The sequence below is a fragment of the Cyclopterus lumpus genome, chromosome 12 (genome assembly GCF_009769545.1).
Source record: "Cyclopterus lumpus isolate fCycLum1 chromosome 12, fCycLum1.pri, whole genome shotgun sequence".
Lineage (NCBI taxonomy): Eukaryota > Metazoa > Chordata > Actinopteri > Perciformes > Cyclopteridae > Cyclopterus > Cyclopterus lumpus.
Window position 1 is genome coordinate 1,727,722 of NC_046977.1, and position 14,246 is coordinate 1,741,967.

General features: G+C 34.5%; 35 non-coding genes across 35 annotated transcripts; all 35 read right to left on the reverse strand.

The window, feature by feature from the left end:
- Positions 1-167: 167 nt before the first annotated feature.
- On the reverse strand, positions 168-239 carry trnae-uuc. The gene has a single exon. It is a non-coding gene; the product is annotated as a tRNA-Glu (tRNA).
- A 223-nt stretch (positions 240-462) lies between these two features.
- Positions 463-534, reverse strand: trnae-uuc. Its single transcript has one exon. It is a non-coding gene; the product is annotated as a tRNA-Glu (tRNA).
- Positions 535-768: 234 nt separating this feature from the next.
- On the reverse strand, positions 769-840 carry trnae-uuc. The gene has a single exon. It is a non-coding gene; the product is annotated as a tRNA-Glu (tRNA).
- Positions 841-1,077: 237 nt separating this feature from the next.
- On the reverse strand, positions 1,078-1,149 carry trnae-uuc. Its single transcript has one exon. It is a non-coding gene; the product is annotated as a tRNA-Glu (tRNA).
- Positions 1,150-1,659: 510 nt separating this feature from the next.
- Positions 1,660-1,731, reverse strand: trnae-uuc. The gene has a single exon. It is a non-coding gene; the product is annotated as a tRNA-Glu (tRNA).
- Positions 1,732-1,957: 226 nt separating this feature from the next.
- On the reverse strand, positions 1,958-2,029 carry trnae-uuc. Its single transcript has one exon. It is a non-coding gene; the product is annotated as a tRNA-Glu (tRNA).
- Positions 2,030-2,265: 236 nt separating this feature from the next.
- trnae-uuc lies at positions 2,266-2,337 on the reverse strand. The gene has a single exon. It is a non-coding gene; the product is annotated as a tRNA-Glu (tRNA).
- A 225-nt stretch (positions 2,338-2,562) lies between these two features.
- trnae-uuc lies at positions 2,563-2,634 on the reverse strand. Its single transcript has one exon. It is a non-coding gene; the product is annotated as a tRNA-Glu (tRNA).
- Positions 2,635-3,166: 532 nt separating this feature from the next.
- Positions 3,167-3,238, reverse strand: trnae-uuc. The gene has a single exon. It is a non-coding gene; the product is annotated as a tRNA-Glu (tRNA).
- Positions 3,239-3,474: 236 nt separating this feature from the next.
- Positions 3,475-3,546, reverse strand: trnae-uuc. Its single transcript has one exon. It is a non-coding gene; the product is annotated as a tRNA-Glu (tRNA).
- Positions 3,547-3,782: 236 nt separating this feature from the next.
- Positions 3,783-3,854, reverse strand: trnae-uuc. The gene has a single exon. It is a non-coding gene; the product is annotated as a tRNA-Glu (tRNA).
- A 213-nt stretch (positions 3,855-4,067) lies between these two features.
- Positions 4,068-4,139, reverse strand: trnae-uuc. Its single transcript has one exon. It is a non-coding gene; the product is annotated as a tRNA-Glu (tRNA).
- Positions 4,140-4,715: 576 nt separating this feature from the next.
- trnae-uuc lies at positions 4,716-4,787 on the reverse strand. Its single transcript has one exon. It is a non-coding gene; the product is annotated as a tRNA-Glu (tRNA).
- Positions 4,788-5,012: 225 nt separating this feature from the next.
- Positions 5,013-5,084, reverse strand: trnae-uuc. The gene has a single exon. It is a non-coding gene; the product is annotated as a tRNA-Glu (tRNA).
- A 226-nt stretch (positions 5,085-5,310) lies between these two features.
- On the reverse strand, positions 5,311-5,382 carry trnae-uuc. Its single transcript has one exon. It is a non-coding gene; the product is annotated as a tRNA-Glu (tRNA).
- Positions 5,383-5,618: 236 nt separating this feature from the next.
- Positions 5,619-5,690, reverse strand: trnae-uuc. The gene has a single exon. It is a non-coding gene; the product is annotated as a tRNA-Glu (tRNA).
- A 236-nt stretch (positions 5,691-5,926) lies between these two features.
- Positions 5,927-5,998, reverse strand: trnae-uuc. Its single transcript has one exon. It is a non-coding gene; the product is annotated as a tRNA-Glu (tRNA).
- Positions 5,999-6,234: 236 nt separating this feature from the next.
- Positions 6,235-6,306, reverse strand: trnae-uuc. Its single transcript has one exon. It is a non-coding gene; the product is annotated as a tRNA-Glu (tRNA).
- Positions 6,307-6,542: 236 nt separating this feature from the next.
- On the reverse strand, positions 6,543-6,614 carry trnae-uuc. Its single transcript has one exon. It is a non-coding gene; the product is annotated as a tRNA-Glu (tRNA).
- A 236-nt stretch (positions 6,615-6,850) lies between these two features.
- On the reverse strand, positions 6,851-6,922 carry trnae-uuc. The gene has a single exon. It is a non-coding gene; the product is annotated as a tRNA-Glu (tRNA).
- A 236-nt stretch (positions 6,923-7,158) lies between these two features.
- Positions 7,159-7,230, reverse strand: trnae-uuc. Its single transcript has one exon. It is a non-coding gene; the product is annotated as a tRNA-Glu (tRNA).
- Positions 7,231-7,443: 213 nt separating this feature from the next.
- On the reverse strand, positions 7,444-7,515 carry trnae-uuc. The gene has a single exon. It is a non-coding gene; the product is annotated as a tRNA-Glu (tRNA).
- A 584-nt stretch (positions 7,516-8,099) lies between these two features.
- trnae-uuc lies at positions 8,100-8,171 on the reverse strand. Its single transcript has one exon. It is a non-coding gene; the product is annotated as a tRNA-Glu (tRNA).
- Positions 8,172-8,396: 225 nt separating this feature from the next.
- On the reverse strand, positions 8,397-8,468 carry trnae-uuc. Its single transcript has one exon. It is a non-coding gene; the product is annotated as a tRNA-Glu (tRNA).
- Positions 8,469-8,998: 530 nt separating this feature from the next.
- Positions 8,999-9,070, reverse strand: trnae-uuc. Its single transcript has one exon. It is a non-coding gene; the product is annotated as a tRNA-Glu (tRNA).
- Positions 9,071-9,295: 225 nt separating this feature from the next.
- Positions 9,296-9,367, reverse strand: trnae-uuc. The gene has a single exon. It is a non-coding gene; the product is annotated as a tRNA-Glu (tRNA).
- A 229-nt stretch (positions 9,368-9,596) lies between these two features.
- trnae-uuc lies at positions 9,597-9,668 on the reverse strand. The gene has a single exon. It is a non-coding gene; the product is annotated as a tRNA-Glu (tRNA).
- Positions 9,669-10,219: 551 nt separating this feature from the next.
- trnae-uuc lies at positions 10,220-10,291 on the reverse strand. Its single transcript has one exon. It is a non-coding gene; the product is annotated as a tRNA-Glu (tRNA).
- Positions 10,292-10,524: 233 nt separating this feature from the next.
- Positions 10,525-10,596, reverse strand: trnae-uuc. Its single transcript has one exon. It is a non-coding gene; the product is annotated as a tRNA-Glu (tRNA).
- Positions 10,597-10,832: 236 nt separating this feature from the next.
- On the reverse strand, positions 10,833-10,904 carry trnae-uuc. The gene has a single exon. It is a non-coding gene; the product is annotated as a tRNA-Glu (tRNA).
- Positions 10,905-11,131: 227 nt separating this feature from the next.
- On the reverse strand, positions 11,132-11,203 carry trnae-uuc. Its single transcript has one exon. It is a non-coding gene; the product is annotated as a tRNA-Glu (tRNA).
- A 551-nt stretch (positions 11,204-11,754) lies between these two features.
- trnae-uuc lies at positions 11,755-11,826 on the reverse strand. The gene has a single exon. It is a non-coding gene; the product is annotated as a tRNA-Glu (tRNA).
- A 236-nt stretch (positions 11,827-12,062) lies between these two features.
- trnae-uuc lies at positions 12,063-12,134 on the reverse strand. The gene has a single exon. It is a non-coding gene; the product is annotated as a tRNA-Glu (tRNA).
- A 224-nt stretch (positions 12,135-12,358) lies between these two features.
- trnae-uuc lies at positions 12,359-12,430 on the reverse strand. The gene has a single exon. It is a non-coding gene; the product is annotated as a tRNA-Glu (tRNA).
- A 234-nt stretch (positions 12,431-12,664) lies between these two features.
- Positions 12,665-12,736, reverse strand: trnae-uuc. The gene has a single exon. It is a non-coding gene; the product is annotated as a tRNA-Glu (tRNA).
- Between the last annotated feature and the right edge of the window lie 1,510 nt (positions 12,737-14,246).

The window sequence follows — 14,246 nt, forward strand, 5'->3', positions numbered from 1 at the left end:
ATTTGAATGTTGTTTTAAAACATAATACTATAACTTTTCTTTTGGTATTGTAAACTACGACTTTTTTTTCTTGAAATACTTTTGACAAAAAATGGAACGACTATGGCAATTTTTTTGACATGACAATTCCATTTTTTGACATTCGCTAGAATCATATTAAAACCTAATTCCCATACCAGGAGTTGAACCCTGGCCGCCTGGGTGAAAACCAGGAATCCTGACCGCTAGACCATATGGGACATTTTATATTGAGATATTACTTGTTTCAACATACATACTATGATTTGAATGTTGTTTTAAAAATGAATTTAAACATAATACTATAACTTTTCTTTTGGTATTGTAAACTCCGACTTTTTTTCTTGAAATGCATTTGACAAAAAATAGAACGACTATGGCAATTTTTTTGACATGACAGTTCCATTTTTTGACATATTCGCTAGAATAATTTATAAAACCTAATTCCCATACCGGGAGTTGAACCCGGGCCGCCTGAGTGAAAACCAGGAATCCTGACCGCTAGACCATATGGGACATTTTTATATTGAGATATTACTTGTTTCAACATACATACTATGATTTGAATGTTGTTTTAAAATTGAATTTAAACATAATACTATAACTTTTCTTTTGGTATTGTAAACTACGACTTTTTTTCCGGAAATACTTTTGAAGATATTTTTGACAAAATGTAAACGACTATGGCAATTTTTTTGACATGACATTTCCATTTGTTGACATATTCGCTAGAATCATATTAAAACCTAATTCCCATACCGGGAGTTGAACCCGGGCCGCCTGGGTGAAAACCAGGAATCCTGACCACTAGACCATATGGGACATTTATACATTCAGATATTACTTGTTTCAACATACATACTATGATTTGAATGTTGTTTTAAAAATGAATTTAAACATAATACTATAACTTTGCTTTTGGTATTGTAAACTCCGACTTTTTTTCCGGAAATACTTTTGAAGATATTTTTTGACAAAAGTGGAGAACGACTATGGCAATTTTTTTTACATGACATTTCCATTTTTTGACATATTCGCTAGAATCATATTAAAACCTAATTCCCATACCAGGAGTTGAACCCGGGCCGCATGGTTGAAAACCAGGAATCCTGACCGCTAGACCATATGGGACATTCATATATTCAGATATTACATGTTTCAACATACATACTATGATTTGAATGTTGTTTTAAAACATAATACTATAACTTTTCGTTTGGTATTCTAATCTACGACTTTTTTTCCGGAAATACTTTTGAAGATATTTTTTGACAAAATGTAAAACGACTATGGCAATTTTTTTTACATGACATTTCCATTTTTTGACATATTCGCTAGAATCATATTAAAACCTAATTCCCATACCAGGAGTTGAACCCGGGCCGCATGGGTGAAAACCAGAAATCCTGACCGCTAGACCATATGGGACATTCATATATTCAGATATTACATGTTTCAACATACATACTATGATTTGAATGTTGTTTTAAAACATAATACTATAACTTTTCTTTTGGTATTGTAAACTACGACTTTTTTTTCTTGAAATACTTTTGACAAAAAATAGAACGACTATGGCAATTTTTTTGACATGACAGTTCCATTTTTTGACATATTCGCTAGAATAATATTAAAACCTAATTCCCATACCGGGAGTTGAACCCGAGCCGCCTGGGTGAAAACCAGGAATCCTGACCGCTAGACCATATGGGACATTTATATATTCAGATATTATATGTTTCAACATACATACTATGATTTGAATGTTGTTTTAAAATTGAATTTAAAACATAATACTATAACTTTTCTTTTGGTATTGTAAACTCCGACTTTTTTTTCTTGAAATGCATTTGACAAAAAATAGAACGACTATGGCAATTTTTTTGACATGACAGTTCCATTTTTTGACATATTCGCTAGAATAATTTATAAAACCTAATTCCCATACCGGGAGTTGAACCCGGGTCGCCTGGGTGAAAACAAGGAATCCTGATCACTAGACCATATGGGACATTTATATATTCAGATATTACTTGTTTCAACATACATACTATGATTTGAATGTTGTTTTAAAAATGAATTTAAACATAATACTATAACTTTTCTTTTGGTATTCTAATCTACGACTTTTTTTCCGGAAATACTTTTGAAGATATTTTTTGACAAAATGTAAAACGACTATGGCAATTTTTTTTACATGACATTTCCATTTTTTGACATATTCGCTAGAATCATATTAAAACCTAATTCCCATACCAGGAGTTGAACCCGGGCCGCATGGTTGAAAACCAGGAATCCTGACCGCTAGACCATATGGGACATTCATATATTCAGATATTACATGTTTCAACATACATACTATGATTTGAATGTTGTTTTAAAACATAATACTATAACTTTTCTTTTGGTATTCTAATCTACGACTTTTTTTCCGGAAATACTTTTGAAGATATTTTTTGACAAAATGTAAAACGACTATGGCAATTTTTTTTACATGACATTTCCATTTTTTGACATATTCGCTAGAATCATATTAAAACCTAATTCCCATACCGGGAGTTGAACCCGGGCCGCCTGGGTGAAAACCAGGAATCCTGACCGCTAGACCATATGGGACATTTATATATTCAGATATTACATGTTTCAACATACATACTATGATTTGAATGTTGTTTTAAAATTGAATTTAAAACATAATACTATAACTTTTCTTTTGGTATTGTAAACTACGACTTTTTTTCCGGAAATACTTTTGAAGATATTTTTTGACAAAAAATAGAACGACTATGGCAATTTTTTTGACATGACAGTTCCATTTTTTGATATTCGCTAGAATCTTATTAAAACCTAATTCCCATACCGGGAGTTGAACCCGGGCCGCCTGGGTGAAAACAAGGAATCCTGACGGCTAGACCATATGGGTCATTTTTATATTGAGATATTACTTGTTTCAACATACATACTATGATTTGAATGTTGTTTTAAAACATAATACTATAACTTTTCTTTTGGTATTCTAATCTACGACTTTTTTTCCGGAAATACTTTTGAAGATATTTTTTGACAAAATGTAAAACGACTATGGCAATTTTTTTGACATGACATTTCCATTTGTTGACATATTCGCTAGAATCATATTAAAACCTAATTCCCATACCGGGAGTTGAACCCGGGACGCCTGGGTGAAAACCAGGAATCCTGACCACTAGACCATATGGGACATTTATACATTCAGATATTACTTGTTTCAACATACATACTATGATTTGAATGTTGTTTTAAAAATGAATTTAAACATAATACTATAACTTTTCTTTTGGTATTGTAAACTCCGACTTTTTTTCCGGAAATACTTTTGAAGATATTTTTTGACAAAGTGGAGAACGACAATGGCAATTTTTTTTACATGACATTTCCATTTTTTGACATATTCGCTAGAATCATATTAAAACCTAATTCCCATACCAGGAGTTGAACCCGGGCCGCCTGGGTGAAAACCAGGAATCCTGACCACTAGACCATATGGGACATTTATACATTCAGATATTACTTGTTTCAACATACATACTATGATTTGAATGTTGTTTTAAAAATGAATTTAAACATAATACTATAACTTTTCTTTTGGTATTGTAAACTCCGACTTTTTTTCCGGAAATACTTTTGAAGATATTTTTTGACAAAATGTAAAACGACTATGGCAATTTTTTTTACATGACATTTCCATTTTTTGACATATTCGCTAGAATCATATTAAAACCTAATTCCCATACCAGGAGTTGAACCCGGGCCGCATGGGTGAAAACCAGGAATCCTGACCGCTAGACCATATGGGACATTCATATATTCAGATATTACATGTTTCAACATACATACTATGATTTGAATGTTGTTTTAAAACATAATACTATAACTTTTCTTTTGGTATTGTAAACTACGACTTTTTTTTCTTGAAATACTTTTGACAAAAAATAGAACGACTATGGCAATTTTTTTGACATGACAGTTCCATTTTTTGACATATTCGCTAGAATAATATTAAAACCTAATTCCCATACCGGGAGTTGAACCCGGGCCGCCTGAGTGAAAACCAGGAATCCTGACCGCTAGACCATATGGGACATTTTTATATTGAGATATTACTTGTTTCAACATACATACTATGATTTGAATGTTGTTTTAAAACATAATACTATAACTTTTCTTTTGGTATTCTAATCTACGACTTTTTTTCCGGGCTGCACGGTGGTGTAGTGGCTAGCACAGTCGCCTCACAGCAAGAGGGCCGCGGGTTCGATTCCCGGTCGGAGCGGTCCTTCTGTGTGGAGTTTGCATGTTCTCCCCGTGGCAGCGTGGGTTCTCTCCGGGCTCTCCGGCTTCCTCCCACAGTCCAAAGACATGCTGCAGGTTAATTGATCTCTAAATTGCCCATAGGTGTGAATGTGAGAGTGAATGGTTGTATGTCCCTACATGTGCCCTCGATGGACTGGCGGCCTGTCCAGGCAGCTGGGATAGGCTCCAGCGCCCCGCGACCCTAATGAGGATAAGCGGTATTGAAAATGGATGGATGGATGGACTTTTTTTCCGGAAATACTTTTGAAGATATTTTTTGACAAAATGTAAAACAACTATGGCAATTTTTTTTACATGACATTTCCATTTTTTGACATATTCGCTAGAATCATATTAAAACCTAATTCCCATACCGGGAGTTGAACCCGGGCCGTCTGGGTGAAAACCAGGAATCCTGACCGCTAGACCATATGGGACATTTTTATATTGAGATATTACTTGTTTCAACATACATACTGAGATTTTAATGTTGTTTTAAAACATAATACTATAACTTTTCTTTTGGTATTCTAATCTACGACTTTTTTTCCGGAAATACTTTTGAAGATATTTTTTGACAAAATGTAAAACGACTATGGCAATTTTTTTGACATGACAGTTCCATTTTTTGACATATTCGCTAGAATCATATTAAAACCTAATTCCCATACCGGGAGTTGAACCCGGGCCACCTGAGTGAAAACCAGGAATCCTGACCGCTAGACCATATGGGACATTTTTATATTGAGATATTACTTGTTTCAACATACATACTATGATTTGAATGTTGTTTTAAAACATAATACTATAACTTTTCTTTTGGTATTCTAATCTACGACTTTTTTTTCCGGAAATACTTTTGAAGATATTTTTTGACAAAATGTAAAACGACTATGGCAATTGTTTTGACATGACATTTCCATTTGTTGACATATTCGCTAGAATCATATTAAAACCTAATTCCCATACCGGGAGTTGAACCCGGGCCGCCTGGGTGAAAACCAGGAATCCTGACCACTAGACCATATGGGACATTTATACATTCAGATATTACTTGTTTCAACATACATACTATGATTTGAATGTTGTTTTAAAAATGAATTTAAACATAATACTATAACTTTTTTTTTGGTATTGTAAACTCCGACTTTTTTTCCGGAAATACTTTTGAAGATATTTTTTGACAAAGTGGAGAACGACTATGGCAATTTTTTTTACATGACATTTCCATTTTTTGACATATTCGCTAGAATCATATTAAAACCTAATTCCCATACCAGGAGTTGAACCCGGGCCGCCTGGGTGAAAACCAGGAATCCTGACCACTAGACCATATGGGACATTTATACATTCAGATATTACTTGTTTCAACATACATACTATGATTTGAATGTTGTTTTAAAAATGAATTTAAACATAATACTATAACTTTTCTTTTGGTATTGTAAACTCCGACTTTTTTTCCGGAAATACTTTTGAAGATATTTTTTGACAAAATGTAAAACGACTATGGCAATTTTTTTTACATGACATTTCCATTTTTTGACATATTCGCTAGAATCATATTAAAACCTAATTCCCATACCGGGAGTTGAACCCGGGCCGCCTGGGTGAAAACCAGGAATCCTGACCACTAGACCATATGGGACATTTATACATTCAGATATTACTTGTTTCAACATACATACTATGATTTGAATGTTGTTTTAAAAATGAATTTAAACATAATACTATAACTTTTCTTTTGGTATTGTAAACTCCGACTTTTTTTCCGGAAATACTTTTGAAGATATTTTTTGACAAAGTGGAGAACGACTATGGCAATTTTTTTTACATGACATTTCCATTTTTTGACATATTCGCTAGAATCATATTAAAACCTAATTCCCATACCAGGAGTTGAACCCGGGCCGCCTGGGTGAAAACCAGGAATCCTGACCACTAGACCATATGGGACATTTATACATTCAGATATTACTTGTTTCAACATACATACTATGATTTGAATGTTGTTTTAAAAATGAATTTAAACATAATACTATAACTTTTCTTTTGGTATTGTAAACTCCGACTTTTTTTCCGGAAATACTTTTGAAGATATTTTTTGACAAAATGTAAAACGACTATGGCAATTTTTTTTACATGACATTTCCATTTTTTGACATATTCGCTAGAATCATATTAAAACCTAATTCCCATACCGGGAGTTGAACCCGGGCCGCCTGGGTGAAAACCAGGAATCCTGACCACTAGACCATATGGGACATTTATACATTCAGATATTACTTGTTTCAACATACATACTATGATTTGAATGTTGTTTTAAAAATGAATTTAAACATAATACTATAACTTTTCTTTTGGTATTGTAAACTCCGACTTTTTTTCCGGAAATACTTTTGAAGATATTTTTTGACAAAGTGGAGAACGACTATGGCAATTTTTTTTACATGACATTTCCATTTTTTGACATATTCGCTAGAATCATATTAAAACCTAATTCCCATACCAGGAGTTGAACCCGGGCCGCCTGGGTGAAAACCAGGAATCCTGACCACTAGACCATATGGGACATTTATACATTCAGATATTACTTGTTTCAACATACATACTATGATTTGAATGTTGTTTTAAAAATGAATTTAAACATAATACTATAACTTTTCTTTTGGTATTGTAAACTCCGACTTTTTTTCCGGAAATACTTTTGAAGATATTTTTTGACAAAATGTAAAACGACTATGGCAATTTTTTTTACATGACATTTCCATTTTTTGACATATTCCCTAGAATCATATTAAAACCTAATTCCCATACCAGGAGTTGAACCCGGGCCGCATGGGTGAAAACCAGGAATCCTGACCGCTAGACCATATGGGACATTCATATATTCAGATATTACATGTTTCAACATACATACTATGATTTGAATGTTGTTTTAAAACATAATACTATAACTTTTCTTTTGGTATTGTAAACTACGACTTTTTTTTCTTGAAATACTTTTGACAAAAAATAGAACGACTATGGCAATTTTTTTGACATGACAGTTCCATTTTTTGACATATTCGCTAGAATAATATTAAAACCTAATTCCCATACCGGGAGTTGAACCCGGGCCGCCTGAGTGAAAACCAGGAATCCTGACCGCTAGACCATATGGGACATTTTTATATTGAGATATTACTTGTTTCAACATACATACTATGATTTGAATGTTGTTTTAAAACATAATACTATAACTTTTCTTTTGGTATTCTAATCTACGACTTTTTTTCCGGGCTGCACGGTGGTGTAGTGGCTAGCACAGTCGCCTCACAGCAAGAGGGCCGCGGGTTCGATTCCCGGTCGGAGCGGTCCTTCTGTGTGGAGTTTGCATGTTCTCCCCGTGGCAGCGTGGGTTCTCTCCGGGCTCTCCGGCTTCCTCCCACAGTCCAAAGACATGCTGCAGGTTAATTGATCTCTAAATTGCCCATAGGTGTGAATGTGAGAGTGAATGGTTGTATGTCCCTACATGTGCCCTCGATGGACTGGCGGCCTGTCCAGGCAGCTGGGATAGGCTCCAGCGCCCCGCGACCCTAATGAGGATAAGCGGTATTGAAAATGGATGGATGGATGGATGGATGGACTTTTTTTCCGGAAATACTTTTGAAGATATTTTTTGACAAAATGTAAAACAACTATGGCAATTTTTTTTACATGACATTTCCATTTTTTGACATATTCGCTAGAATCATATTAAAACCTAATTCCCATACCGGGAGTTGAACCCGGGCCGTCTGGGTGAAAACCAGGAATCCTGACCGCTAGACCATATGGGACATTTTTATATTGAGATATTACTTGTTTCAACATACATACTGAGATTTTAATGTTGTTTTAAAACATAATACTATAACTTTTCTTTTGGTATTCTAATCTACGACTTTTTTTCCGGAAATACTTTTGAAGATATTTTTTGACAAAATGTAAAACGACTATGGCAATTTTTTTGACATGACATTTCCATTTGTTGACATATTCGCTAGAATCATATTAAAACCTAATTCCCATACCGGGAGTTGAACCAGGGCCCCCTGGGTGAAAACCAGGAATCCTGACCGCTAGACCATATGGGACATTTATATATTCAGATATTACATGTTTCAACATACATACTATGATTTGAATGTTGTTTTAAAATTGAATTTAAAACATAATACTATAACTTTTCTTTTGGTATTGTAAACCACGACTTTTTTTCCGGAAATACTTTTGAAGATATTTTTTGACAAAATGTAGAACGACTATGGCAATTTTTTTGATATGACAATTCCATTTTTTGACATTCGCTAGAATCATATTAAAACCTAATTCCCATACCGGGAGTTGAACCCGTGTCGCCTGGGAGAAAACGAGGAATCCTGATCACTAGACCATATGGGACATTTATATATTCAGATATTACTTGTTTCAACATACATACTATGATTTGAATGTTGTTTTAAAATTGAATTTAAAACATAATACTATAACTTTTCTTTTGGTATTGTAAACCACGACTTTTTTTTCTTGAAATACTTTTGACAAAAAATAGAACGACTATGGCAATTTTTTTGACATGACAGTTCCATTTTTTGATATTCGCTAGAATCTTATTAAAACCTAATTCCCATACCGGGAGTTGAACCCGGGCCGCCTGGGTGAAAACAAGGAATCCTGACCCCTAGACCATATGGGACATTTTTATATTGAGATATTACTTGTTTCAACATACATACTATGATTTGAATGTTGTTTTAAAACATAATACTATAACTTTTCTTTTGGTATTCTAATCTACGACTTTTTTTCCGGAAATACTTTTGAAGATATTTTTTGACAAAATGTAAAACGACTATGGCAATTTTTTTTACATGACATTTCCATTTTTTGACATATTCACTAGAATCATATTAAAAACTAATTCCCATACCGGGAGTTGAACCCGGGCCGCCTGGGTGAAAACCAGGAATCCTGACCGCTAGACCATATGGGACATTTATACATTCAGATATTACTTGTTTCAACATACATACTATGATTTGAATGTTGTTTTAAAACATAATACTATAACTTTTCTTTTGGTATTCTAATCTACGACTTTTTTTCCGGAAATACTTTTGAAGATATTTTTTGACAAAATGTAAAACGACTATGGCAATTTTTTTGACATGACATTTCCATTTGTTGACATATTCGCTATTAAGAATCATATTAAAACCTAATTCCCATACCGGGAGTTGAACCCAGGCCGCCTGGGTGAAAACCAGGAATCCTGACCGCTAGACCATATGGGACCGCTAGACCATATGGGACATTTATACACTCAGATATTAATTTTTCCAACATACATGCTATAATTGTTATGTTCATTTAAAATTGCTTTTAAAAATGATACTATAACTTTTCTTTTGGTATTCTAATCTACGACTTTTTTTCCGGAAATACTTTTGAAGATATTTTTTGACAAAATGTAAAACGACTATGGCAATTTTTTTGACATGACATTTCCATTTTTTGACATATTCGCTAGAATCATATTAAAACTTAATTCCCATATCGGGAGTTGAACCCGGGCCGCCTGGGTGAAAACCAGGAATCCTGACCGTTAGACCATATGGCCAATTTATATATTCAGATATTACTTGTTTCAACATACATACTATGATTTGAATGTTGTTTTAAAATTGAATTTAAAACATAATGCTATAACATTTCTTTTGATATTGTAAACCACGACTTTTTTTTCTTGAAATACTTTTGACAAAAAATAGAACGACTATGGCAATTTTTTGGACATGACAATTCCATTTTTTTACATATGGGCTAGAATCATATTAAAACCTAATTCCCATACTGGGAGTTGAACCCGGGCCACCTGGGTGAAAACCAGGAATCCTGACCGCTAGACAATATGGGACATTTATATATCTAGATATTACTTCTTTCAACATACACACTATTATTTGAATGTTGTTTTAAAATTGAATTTGAACATAATACTATAACTTTTCTTTTGGTATTGTAAACTACGACTTTTTTTCGTGAAATACTTTTGAAGATATTTTTTGACAAACAATAGAACGACTATGGCAATTTTTTTGACATGACAGTTCCATTTTTGACATTCGCTAGAATCATATTAAAACCTAATTCCCATACCGGGAGTTGAACCCTGGCCGCCTGGGTGAAAACCAGGAATCCTGACCGCTAGACCATATGGGACATTTATACATTCAGATATTACTTATTTCAACATAAATACTATCATTTGAATGTTGTTTTAAAAATGAATTTAAACATAATACTATAACTTTTCTTTTGGTATTGTAAACTACGACTTTTTTTCCTGAAATACTTTTGAAGATATTTTTTGACAAAAAATAGAAAGACTATGGCAATTTTTTTGACATGACAATTCCATTTTTTGACATATTCGCTAGAATCATATTAAAACATAATTCCCATACCGGGAGTTGAACCCGGGCCGCCTGGGTGAAAACCAGGAATCCTGACCGCTAGACCATATGGGACATTTATATATTCAGATATTACTTGTTCCAACATACATGCTATAATTGTTATGTTCATTTAAAATTGCTTTTAAATATGATACTATAACTTTTCTTTTGGTATTGTAAACCACAACTTTTTTTCTTGAAATACTTTTGACGAAATCTAGAACGACTATGGCAATTTTTTTGACATGACAATTCCATTTTTTGACATATTCGCTATTAAGAATCATATTAAAACCTAATTCCCATACCGGGAGTTGAACCCAGGCCGCCTGGGTGAAAACCAGGAATCCTGACCGCTAGACCATATGGGACCGCTAGACCATATGGGACATTTATACACTCAGATATTAATTTTTCCAACATACATGCTATAATTGTTATGTTCATTTAAAATTGCTTTTAAAAATGATACTATAACTTTTCTTTTGGTATTCTAATCTACGACTTTTTTTCCGGAAATACTTTTGAAGATATTTTTTGACAAAATGTAAAACGACTATGGCAATTTTTTTGACATGACATTTCCATTTTTTGACATATTCGCTAGAATCATATTAAAACTTAATTCCCATATCGGGAGTTGAACCCGGGCCGCCTGGGTGAAAACCAGGAATCCTGACCGTTAGACCATATGGCCAATTTATATATTCAGATATTACTTGTTTCAACATACATACTATGATTTGAATGTTGTTTTAAAATTGAATTTAAAACATAATGCTATAACATTTCTTTTGATATTGTAAACCACGACTTTTTTTTCTTGAAATACTTTTGACAAAAAATAGAACGACTATGGCAATTTTTTGGACATGACAATTCCATTTTTTTACATATGGGCTAGAATCATATTAAAACCTAATTCCCATACTGGGAGTTGAACCCTGGCCGCCTGGGTGAAAACCAGGAATCCTGACCGCTAGACCATATGGGACATTTATACATTCAGATATTACTTATTTCAACATAAATACTATCATTTGAATGTTGTTTTAAAAATGAATTTAAACATAATACTATAACTTTTCTTTTGGTATTGTAAACTCCGACTTTTTTTCCTGAAATACTTTTGAAGATATTTTTTGACAAAAAATAGAAAGACTATGGCAATTTTTTTGACATGACAATTCCATTTTTTGACATATTCGCTAGAATCATATTAAAACATAATTCCCATACCGGGAGTTGAACCCGGGCCGCCTGGGTGAAAACCAGGAATCCTGACCGCTAGACCATATGGGACATTTATATATTCAGATATTACTTGTTCCAACATACATGCTATAATTGTTATGTTCATTTAAAATTGCTTTTAAATATGATACTATAACTTTTCTTTTGGTATTGTAAACCACAACTTTTTTTCTTGAAATACTTTTGACGAAATCTAGATCGACTATAGCAATTTTTTTGACATGACAATTCCATTTTTTGACATATGGTCATAGAATCATATTAAAACCTAATTCCCATACCGGGAGTTGAACCCGGGCCGCCTGGGTGAAAACCAGGAATCCTGACCGCTAGACCATATGGGACATTTATATATTGAGATATTACATGTTTCAACATACATACTATGATTTGAATGTTGTTTTAAAAATGAATTTAAACATAATACTATAACTTTTCTTTTGGTATTGTAAACTACGACTTTTTTTCCTGAAATACTTTTGAAGATATTTTTTGACAAAAAATAGTACGACTATGGCAATTTTTTTGAAATGACAATTCCATTTTTTGACATTCGCTAGAATCATATTAAAACCTAATTCCCATACCGGGAGTTGAACCCTGGCCGCCTGGGTGAAAACCAGGAATCCTGACCGCTAGACCATATGGGACATTTTTATATTAAGATATTACTTGTTTCAACATACATGCTATAATTATGGAGCACCATCCCTGGCTCTACAATTCGATAATTATGGCAGGGTTGAAAACCGCGAAATGTCCGGTTTTTAAGAAGTGGTTTAAAGACCCGTTTGTAAACACTTTCTTCGGCCGAATGGAGCGCCATCCCTGGCTTTACAATGCGGCATGCTGTGGCACCCAGATTTAACGCCCTCTGGTGGCCGAGTTTGTTATTGCGTGTGGATTCTTTTTGCTTTGTCGCCCTCTGGTGGCCGAGTTTAGTATCGCGTGTGTTGTTTTTTTCATTTCATTTTTTTCATTTTCACCCTCTGGTGGCCGAGTTTGTTATCGCGTGTGGGATTTTAATTCATGTTTATGCTTTTTGATACCATTAAGGGGGGATTCAATAAATTTTGATGCAACCAATGGGGAATTTAACGAGTTTTGATGCTCTGACACCCACGGATGCCCCGATGATGCCGACCTTTACCCAGACAACAGTGCCTGACCCCTGGATGTTTTAGACCCAAACATAGATGAGACACCCACATGCACCGAAGATGCCGACCTTTTCCCAGGGTGCACAGCCTTACCTCGGGATGGGAGACGGTTTTGGCAATTGACAACGAGAGGTACCTCAAAGAACAGGTGAGCGGATGACCTTTTGACTTAGAATGGCTGTAATTGGATAAACTATGATTTAGAAATAGTCTGAAATTCTCTGATTACACGTAAAAAAAAAAGCACATATTTCCACTGGGGGAAAGAGAATAGGTGTCCACTTGTAGGGATATTTTTTTTACGGGTAGGAATGTTTACGGTTAGGGATTTAGGTAAAAGAATAAAGAGTTTAAATAGGACTTGGGGACGCTCGACGGGGCTATCCACGTCTACTCGTAGTCGGTAGAAATCCAGGTTGAAATCTGTGTTGATGTCGATACTCCGGTAACGGACCGTTAAGGACGGTCAGTTTAGTTTATTACCGTGGAAGGCGGGGAAGGACACAGGTTTATTATTTAGTATTTTCAATACACTGTGCGGGTGGGTTTTGTAGATCTTGGTGAGTTTAATGAGACCTGTAAAAAGAGTGTATCAGGACACGAAAGTGTGCGGAGAATTGCTCGGAAGAAGGTTCTCGACCAGACTACATCTCTGTGGGGCATTAAAAGGGGAATAAAAGGGATAATCATAGAGATGGTACTACATGGTAAGGAGAAATAAAACAATATTTGTGGACTGGTGTTAGAAACCCCAGCGATCGAGCGCTGTATCTCTCTGTATGTTCTATTGTCCTGGACAGTGTTGTTACCGGACAGTGTCCCACGTCGTAATCCCTCCCGATGTCTCGAGTCGTCTCTTCTTATGTCCTTCAGTCGTGCAATCCCCCCTCTCGTCCTCACCCAGTTGCTCAATTAGCTCATTCCTTATCATAGTTCAACACACACACACATCTCGACCTCCACAGAATACACTCCTCGTTGCAATAAGAGGAACCTGATT